This window comes from Puntigrus tetrazona, chromosome 11 (assembly GCF_018831695.1).
Source record: "Puntigrus tetrazona isolate hp1 chromosome 11, ASM1883169v1, whole genome shotgun sequence".
In the NCBI taxonomy this organism is placed as follows: domain Eukaryota; kingdom Metazoa; phylum Chordata; class Actinopteri; order Cypriniformes; family Cyprinidae; genus Puntigrus; species Puntigrus tetrazona.
The window spans coordinates 15,058,998-15,068,572 of NC_056709.1; positions in this window are offsets into that span (position 1 = coordinate 15,058,998).

A 9,575-nucleotide genomic window follows, 5' to 3' on the forward strand; every position below is an offset into this window, starting at 1 on the left:
TAGGAAGGTCTGGTTTTGTGTATTTTTATTTTCCAAGCTATTTTCTGTGTGTGTGTGTGTGTGTGTGTGTGTGTGTGTGTGTGTGTGTGTGTGTGTGTGTGTGTGTGTAAGGTTGGTGGTTTATCTCATATTAAACACATTTTGAGTTTGATTGCTGCTATTTGTTGCTTAAAGGGGTTTTTTTCATTACTTTTTTTTTTTAGGAAATACAGCGATTACATCACCACAGTACAGAAATACCATCCATGAAAAACCATAATCATTTACTAAACACAATGGTTCTTTTAAGGTAGTCACCTGAAAGGTTATTTTATAAACTGTTAATGGTTTTGTATCCCTAGAAAAAAACCCCCACTATTTTGAAACCGTTATGTTGAAGAGTTTATGGATCCTTTACACTGCCAAAAAAGATTCTTCATAGGAGAACTGAATGAACAGAGGGGAGCTAAAAATGGCATCACTGTGAAAACTCCCTTATTTTTAAGGTTGTACTGGACAGACATTTCAAAAATGTGAAGAAAGAAACACTATGATGTGACAAAGAAATATTTCTCTGTTACTGTACTTAGGTCTTTGTTCAAATTTATGTTAGTGAACTTGTGATGGTCTTGCTTCTGTTGCATAAGATGCTCTTTGTTGGAGAACTTATTAAAGCAAAAAGGTTTCAACTTACGATACTGAGAATATAATGACAATAGTTTTATATATACATGTTTAAACACAATGTTCAAAAATCTAATTTTTATGAATTTAATACTTTTATTCAGCAACATTGGATTAAATTGACCAAAACTGATGGTAAAGGCATTTTCTAATTTGAGAAAATTTCAAATAAACACTTTTCGTCTGTTTTCAGAATTGATGATCATAATTATGATAAATGTTTGTTAAGCATATTAAAATTATTTCTGACGGGTCATAAAGGAATAAATTACATTTTTAAAAAGTATTAAAGTAGAACCAATATTTTAAAATTGCACTAATATTTCTAATACTAATAATACTACTATTTTACTTATACTAATACTATTTGAATTATTTTTCATTAAAACATTTCATTAAACAGCTTTATAATGAGAATTCCTTATTTGGTGGCTGTTTGCATTGGATTAGAAGAGTTAGAAGACAGAAAATGAGATTTTAATACAAGAGCGAATCATACCTCGGCATCTGATGAATAATATTTCAGTGTTTCTTTGCAAATTATGAGGCACACATCTGTGAATGATTAATTCTTAATGTCTTTATCTCACAATACAGAGCGTATACAATCATAAATCTGATGTGAACTGAACATGGCCCACTAATCACAGACTGTCTTTGAGACTTCATTTGAATATGACTGTTATGTACTTTGTAAACAGTGTTGTTGGCAGGAAAAAAAATATGCTAGTCACTTACTTGGCTGTAAATTGCTGCTCTGAAAGTAATTAAAATAATTGCATCATCAAACATTTTGTTTCCCATCTTTCTCAGATGTTTTGACACTTAAATGAACACATCTAACATAATGAAATCCTTTAATGATTTCTTGTAAACTTTTCAACAGTTTCTTTAACTAAAACATCATCAAATTTCCCCCAAAACTATCATTTAATAAGTTATATGAAAGGAATGCTATGGGTTCAAAACAAGTTAAGCTCTATGGACAGCATCTGTTACAGAAAATCATTTTGATTCATCCCTGAGTTTGCAACAACAACCAAAAATCACATTTATAGAAACTCTATGGGGCAAGACATTCTACAGGGTTTAAAAGCAAAAACATGTTTTACTATTATAAGCTTTAAAATGGCCTACAGTATGTGTGTGTGTGTGTGTGTGTGTAGAGAAAAAAAAATTGTGTGTGTTTTCTATCTATAATAACTTTTCTATAATCTAAAACTTACCTAAAGATCTTTTGAAACACAATTTTCCTATTATTTTATATTTCAGAATTTATTTTGACTGTAAAATGTATTATTTTGTTTTATTTTTACTTTTTGAAATGCCAACACTCTTAAGCATAATATTTAGAACAAAAAGATATATAGATAGATAGATATTATATATACACGCCATAGTCAAAGGCATTTTATATTACATTATATTGCACCACCTAAATTTCTTATAAATATTTAGTAAATTCAATAAGTAAAATTCCATTTCTCTTTTCCCATCATGTCTGGGTCAGAAACCCAACCTTGACCCTGCGTCTGGTCGTCTGAGCATGAGCGTCCCCAGGGCCGCACTCCCGCACCCTTGAGGCCTGACCGCAAGGCTCTGTGGCACATTCCTGTATGCTATCGCCTTCCACAACACGTCACAGTAGCTCCAAAACTGCTGGGAAAAAGATTCTCTTGTGCTTTCACCCCACACCAGCTCCACCCAGCCCCCTTAATTCAGCTCTAACCAAACACCTCCACACTTCCCCCTCACCCATTCATTGAGGGCGTCACTTATTTATTTTCATTACATCTCCAGTGACAGCTGAGCTTTGATCGGCCAACACCGCGTGGGCCGGCGCGCCCGTGGTGCCCAGGTGCTGAGTGAAGCCATTTCCTTCGGGTCTAATTTCTTACCCCACACAGCCCCGTTTTTGTTGAGACTGGACTTCCAAGCCCGACTCCATGCAGAGTGTCCAAATGTCCCAAGCCGGATTGTTGAGAATAACTGATGGTCGCATAAAAGTGCTGGGCTGAGATGGAGAAGACCTCTTGCCTTGGTTGATCCATATGTGACTCCATTTGTGTGGGATTCAGATAAGTGTTCGTAAAAAGTTACGATTTGAACTGCATTCAACAGCATGCTACTACATGAATATTTGAGATCCACCGCAATTGCTTTTAAAAACCACGTCAAGAAGTTCTGTGTTCAGTACAAAGACTCGTATGAAAGATGTCACTTAAACCCGTGTAGCAAAATCTGTACCAGTAAATCAGACTTACTCTTGTGGTCGTCTAAGTGGCTTATTTCTCCTGACCGGGCGCCATGACTTCATTCTCATGTGACGTTCTGAGCTGGAGGTCTCCACGTTTCCAAAGATCATAGTCAAGGTCTCTCAATTCATCCGGTCTCGCTTTTAAGCCAGATTTTCTTCACACATCTGTCCTCGGCTTTGAAAGCAAGGTCAGTTGCGTTCTTCGGAATACAGAGTTGATGCTTTAGAACGTTGCACCGTTTGACCCAGCTCTTCAAACAAGCAACCTGGTAAGCAGTCAGAGACTCACTTACCCTTTTCACAATTAGTTTCACAGGGAAAGCGGCAGCAGGAAAGAAATACTTCAAACTCACTGGAACACGCCATATTCAATCATCCTTAACCGCATTTGTAATCTGGGAATGAGCTTTCTTGCTTTTATAATACCTCAAGAGAGGTCTTTTGTTCGAAATTATTGAGGGGTCTGCTGGGAAGGTGAAAGCTAAGCTCGCTCAGAAGGGACGACTCTTGTCGGGACCACCGCTGCGATTCTTGCCAGCCTGTTTCGTCCATTAGCTCTGCTGGGCCTCCACCACGGGAACCTCGTGTTGCATTTACTGCCGTTCTCACCACGGGTCTCCCACCGGACCCCGGCTTCCACCCTGACTCTCCTTCTGCTTCAGGAAGGGGGTGGAACGACGTTCTTCTGTAGATGTTATCTTTTCATCCCAAGTTTTTTCCTTTGACCCCTTTCTCTTCTCTCCAGCTGCGAAAGTGTTTATATTAAAGCGTGCAGAGAGCTCTCCCAGAGGTGTTGTAATAATTCAGTGTTACAGTGGGAAAAGGGGATATTTAATGTTTAGAGAAAAAATTAAAGACAGAAGGTGAAAAGCATGAAGATAAAGGGGTGTGATCAAGTGATCCAGAGGAGCGAGGTTGGTTTTTCTTGAGTTAGGCTTGATGAAGCAGCAGTACCGGTAGTTGAAACAGTAGTTTGATTACTTTGTCGGGCAGAAGTTTTCTTTTAAGATGAAGCGAGCAATGTTCTTTCTCGGTGGACTATTTTTCTTAGGTTACTGAAGTTAATGTGGTGTACAGGGGTCGTAATACGGAACCTAATGTAGAAATAATCCAATATTTTGTCATGTTGCACTTAAAAATGCAAAGCTTGCATATAATCACTATGTTTGGGATTTTTTTTTTTTTACATAGTAAGCAAAGTAGAACACATTATGCAGCAATAAATGTTTTGCATGGCCTGAGCAAATTGTTAATTCGTAGAGTGATGTCCAGTTATCGTATTAGAAACTGTTAATTACTGTGACTTAGTCGTTAAGAATTAACTGTTACTGTATTGTACAATGCAAATACATACTGTATCGTATACTACAAATGGTTTTGGCAAGTGCGGCAGGTTAATTGCCCTTCAAAAAATAAATAAATAAATATAAAAAAATACTAATCCAATATTTTGGTCATGTTTTCCAATTTGAATATCTCAAAATCTTTGAAACAGATTTACACGAGAAGCAAAGCTGCATTAGATATTAACACCATAATAGGTTCATAGATCATAGACTGTCTCTGAAATACGAGTGCATTTTGTCTTACTGTACTGACAGATGCATTCTCTAAAAAAATAAGTCTTAATATCTTAGTGCTGCTTCTGAAGTAGCTAAATGTGTTTGTTCCTAAAACTTTTAGGCTTTTAAACTGGGGCAACCAGTAAAGGAGACTAATTAAAAACTTTAGAAGTCATTTTTCGTAGTAACTTTTAATAGGTACTATATTCAATGCCTGATTAGAAATCCTGTTGTCTGAACCGTCATTAAAACCTTATGTTTTTAAAATCATGTGGTAGTATAAATGAAGACCTCCTTTGATAGTTCAAAAGCTTACGTATGGCATAAAATATATAGAACTTTATTTTTCATTCACGTTATTTTTTATATAGTTTTTTTATGATTATATTATTGTATTATCTATTTATCAATATTGACAGGAATGGAAATGCTACTGTTTTCCTGGTGTTATAAACCGAGTACCCCCGAGGTAAACATTTGCATACAGCTTGCATACTTCCAGGGGTGTATGTGCTAGTTTGGGGAAGTTCGGCTCCTTGGGTCATCTGGGTATTCTATTCATACAGAACATTTGCATACTGGGCACGGTATATATGTAATGCATATGGTGCTATGCTGTTCTAAACATCGCCAACGAATCCGTGTGATTTTCTTGTCAAGCATGCAGTTTGTTTTTGTAAAAACGCAAGCGCTCACAGCACAGCGCATATATATGTGTGTGGTGATTTTCTCTTTAAATACAAGTCCGCTCACTGCTGGTGAATTCTCTCTCAGCTGCTGTCCTTCAAACAGCACTGTTGCTGCTTGTTCAGGTGAACAGTGGCTTGGCTTCTGCCGGCTGAATATTAGATCCTCAGGCATTGGGAAGTGATCCTATTAAAACAGGCCGTGGAATGTGCCAGTTCTCCACTGCTGTCTCTTCCCCAAATTTGACTGACAGCTGGTAGGGCCCCTTCGCTCTCAGATGCTTCGAGCTGTCAATCAGCTGTCTGTTTTGCCCCACAGGTCGCTTCCTGTCTCCTAGGATTTGTGTGTAGTGCTAATGTTAATGCTAATGTTAAAACAAAGGCAGCGTATTGGCTTCTTATTTTCAGCACAGTGTAGCCAGCGAGGAATTTGGATGTGCCAATATTTTTGTGTCTTTTCTGAAAGCAGAAAGACCATCCGATGACAAATACACATCCTTTTTCAATTAAAAACGAATGCAATACTTTATATCTTTTGCAAAGGCTTTAGAAGTGAAATACAGGTTAAAAATAACGTGAACACAGATTTCATAACCGCAAACATTAACAACACGAACTTTCATGACCACTTTTTTTTTAAAGCTACCGTGGCATAAAAGCTGCCGGATGCAGTTTATCAAATTAATATCATTTTTCATGTAATTAAAAAATATATATATATTAAATAGTATACTGCTCCTGAGAGAGAAAGAGGGAAGTAAATGCAAAACTTTGAGAATTATTAAAAAATAGTTTTCGTTTGACTTGAGCTCGGATTTTGTAAAGTTTGTTGCCTTGGGGACAGCAATAGTAGGCACACACAGGAAGTGTAGAAATCTCCAGGTGATTGACACAGTGAAGCATTTCCTGATGCATGAGGTGCCATACGCCAGCAGTGTGCCAGCATCCTTCAGACTAAAGACATTTTTATGAGGCTGTGTTACATGTGACCTGCCCACATACTTAACATGGGCCCACAATGCTGTTTCTCCCTAAAGTGCACTGCCTCGGCTGATGTGTATCGATATAAAACACCTGATTTGAATATGTCAGCAGCATTGCCGTCCTGAACGTAATTTCAAGATGGCAACAGCAAATTTGAATTATTTAACTTCACACTTTTGCTTGTATGATAACCTTCTTTCACGTTTTGAGCTTATTAGTACTTGTATATTGATTGCATTTAAAGGAAGCTGGAATCCAATCAGCCCTCTGCCACATACCAACCATGAACCATTTCCTCTATTGTTCATTCCTATTGTTGATTCTTTCATAGAAATAGCCATGTCTTATAAAGTGCTTCTTCCTTTGCCTATTTGCTTGCCTTCGGTTTATGACCATTTTGCGTGTCTTGTTAGATTACTGAGTGTTAAATTTGCCTCATTGGATGGAAATCTTTTTACTATTTAGCTTGCCTTCTTTCTCAGCACCATTTCTGACCTTTAAGATTTATTTAACTTGATAAACTTAAAGTTTACTAAACTTCCCATCTTTGGATTCTGTCTTTGCCTCCATGTTGAATCCATCACACATATTACTTGGCTTGATTTATTTAGTAAATTGTTGACATAGTAACAATTATGCTATGTTTTAGTTTATTTTTTTCATCGTTTACTAAATCATAGAAGATGTGCATCCCTATCTCGTTACCCGATAACAATGACACACGACATTCTATGTCATTTTACACTTGTTAGAATATTATGTGCTAAACTAGCAACATGCTAACATCACACTATATTAAAGAGTCAGTTCACCAAAAATTGAAACTGACTGAAAATTTAAAAGCTACTTGTTGAATAAATATTTTTTTGTTTTCTTTAAGCACAAAAAGTATTTTCACAGCTTCATGACATTTGTCACTGATGTCACATGGACTATTTTATATCCAAATACTACCCTTTTTGTTGCCTTGAACGTGGTAGTTGTTTTGCTGCCTATGCGGGGTCAGAAAGCTGACAGATTTCATCTAAAATATCTTCCAAAGATGAATGCAGGAACAACATGAGGTTGAGTAATTAATGGCAGTTTTTTAGGTTATTTTGGGTGAACCATCCCTTCAATATCAACCGTGTCCCAGTTGTTATGCTAACATTCCCATTGTTATTTCTGAATGAAAGTTTTTTTTCCTCCTTCCAAGGTTAATGCAACATTTCATTTTATTACTTTGCTAATATTGTGGCATTTCCTTTAAATGTCCTCCGGACGTTCTGTATCAAGTAATAGCATAAAAAAAATACAAATAAAAAACATGTCTATCCAAACCTACGTAATGTATTATGTATTAAGTGAAGAGCACTAAGGTCTAAACAACATCGCACTGTGTTTCCTTTTACTGTTTAACTGTCTTTAAACACAGAAATTTTTCAAAATATCTTCTTTTGTCTTCCACAAATGAGGGAAACTCATAGAGGTACAGAACATCACGAGGGACAGTCAAGGATTTTAATTTGAAATGAACTGTGAACTGTCACGAGTGTACAGTGCTGTCTAAACATAGTGCTCCAAATCACTCACCGACTGTAGGATGTTATAGCAGTTGTCTAGATTTTGAAAAAAAGCCATAGACTCGAGTCAGGTGAGAACGCTGAAGTATGCACTTGTTGCATCTGTCATTTCGCTCGTATGCGACCTTTTCAACATGCGCCGCGGTAATTAGCGACAGTAGCTAATGCAGCGTATTCCGTATCTACTGTACGACTCTTTCGGCTAAAACTGTATGTACGTAATGCTAATGTTGCTCCCTTCAAGAGCCTTAAAGCACCGCTGTCAATCACGGTTCCCTTTTGATGCAGAAACTCATTTGGATGGTGTAAGGAAATCTCTTCGAATTTGTTATCACACACACACACGGATAACTTTACCTCAGCGGGACACTCCAGAGGCTTCCAATTACACCCGCTCTCACCTCTCATTAGGATGCATTAACAAAGAGTCCAGACTTCGTTTAAATAAAGCAGATCCCGAAGCGATAAAGGCCGGCCCAGCGTCCGCGGCCTGTGGGGCAGGTGTGAGGCCTGATCCCAGCGCTCCTCGTGGCCTCTGTCACCTCTCCACTCTCTCCTCCACAATGGAAGCCCTCGGACGGCTCTGGGGAGCAGCGGAGCGCTCAGCAGCCATTGATCGCGTGAGGTGGAGGCAGCCGTGTGTGTCATTATTGGAATGCAGTATTCCTCCTCCTGCTTTTCATGTCTTCACACTCGCCGAGCACGCCATCGACCATTCTCTCAGCCGCATTACTCTCTCCAAAAGAAAACCAATGTGCCGCCAGAACTAAACTTGAGGAAGTTTCTAAAGTCCACCTGCCTCGCTCATGCTTACCTTCCTAGTTATCCATCTCTGCCGCCTTTTTCTCCCTTTGGTTGTTGTTTAGTTTGAACTGCTTGAGGCGGTGTCTTGAAAGATGTTCTATTTGTTGTGCGAGTGTTCAGCGTCTTAAACTCAGAGCTGACTTAAAGTGAAAGTACTTGCCACCCATTTTCTTAGATTGTGCTGACAAGTCAAAATGATAAAAAATGCTGTTCTTTTGCATTTTGTTCGTTTCTGCTTCATTTGTGAGCAGCTTCACATATTCAAAACGGTGGTATTTAAAATAGGGCTAGCTAATAGCCTACTATAACTGTATAAATGTTAACACTGTGACCTAACTAAACGTGACAGCACCTCAACGTAATTTTTCACGTTTGTCTGAGTTTTTGTTCTAACTTGCCAGGACTTTCTTATTTAGAAACAGTTTCTATTTACACTATGTCGTGGCTGGAACAACATGCAAAGTATTAGATAAGGTGATTATAGGCTCTATTCAAAGATAAACGTGTCTAATATGAGTTTAAATATCATTTTTGGTGACTGTATAGCCATTCTGACAACACATAGTTTACCTCAGATCTTAAAAATAAATTAAAGCAAAGATGTCCATTAAAACAGTGAACTGCGAACCAACAAGTGTAAATGACAAATATGCTATCAGTCAGTCAGTATGTACTTGTAAAGATCTCAAAAGCTTTAATGTTTATGAATTAGACGTATATTTGTTGCTTTAAGAGAGAGCCCGCCCCCACACTCTTCTGATTGGCTGTGATATTTGATTGATTTTGTTGCATCATGGAAAGACAAAATGGTTGTCACTGGAATCTTGTGGTGTCGCGTGTAGTTAGAACACGGTGATAGTGAAATTAAGATTGTATTTTCCAAGGCATGAGAATATTTCTCATTTTTATTTTAACTTGGTAAATCAACTAAAATTACAAAAAGAAATAAAATTACACAAAAACAGCAAAACTACTAGGATTTTGTTGAAAATTGCTACTTTATCATGGAAGCATAAAAGATCTAATTTAACTTATAAACAAAACCATAGTAGTATCT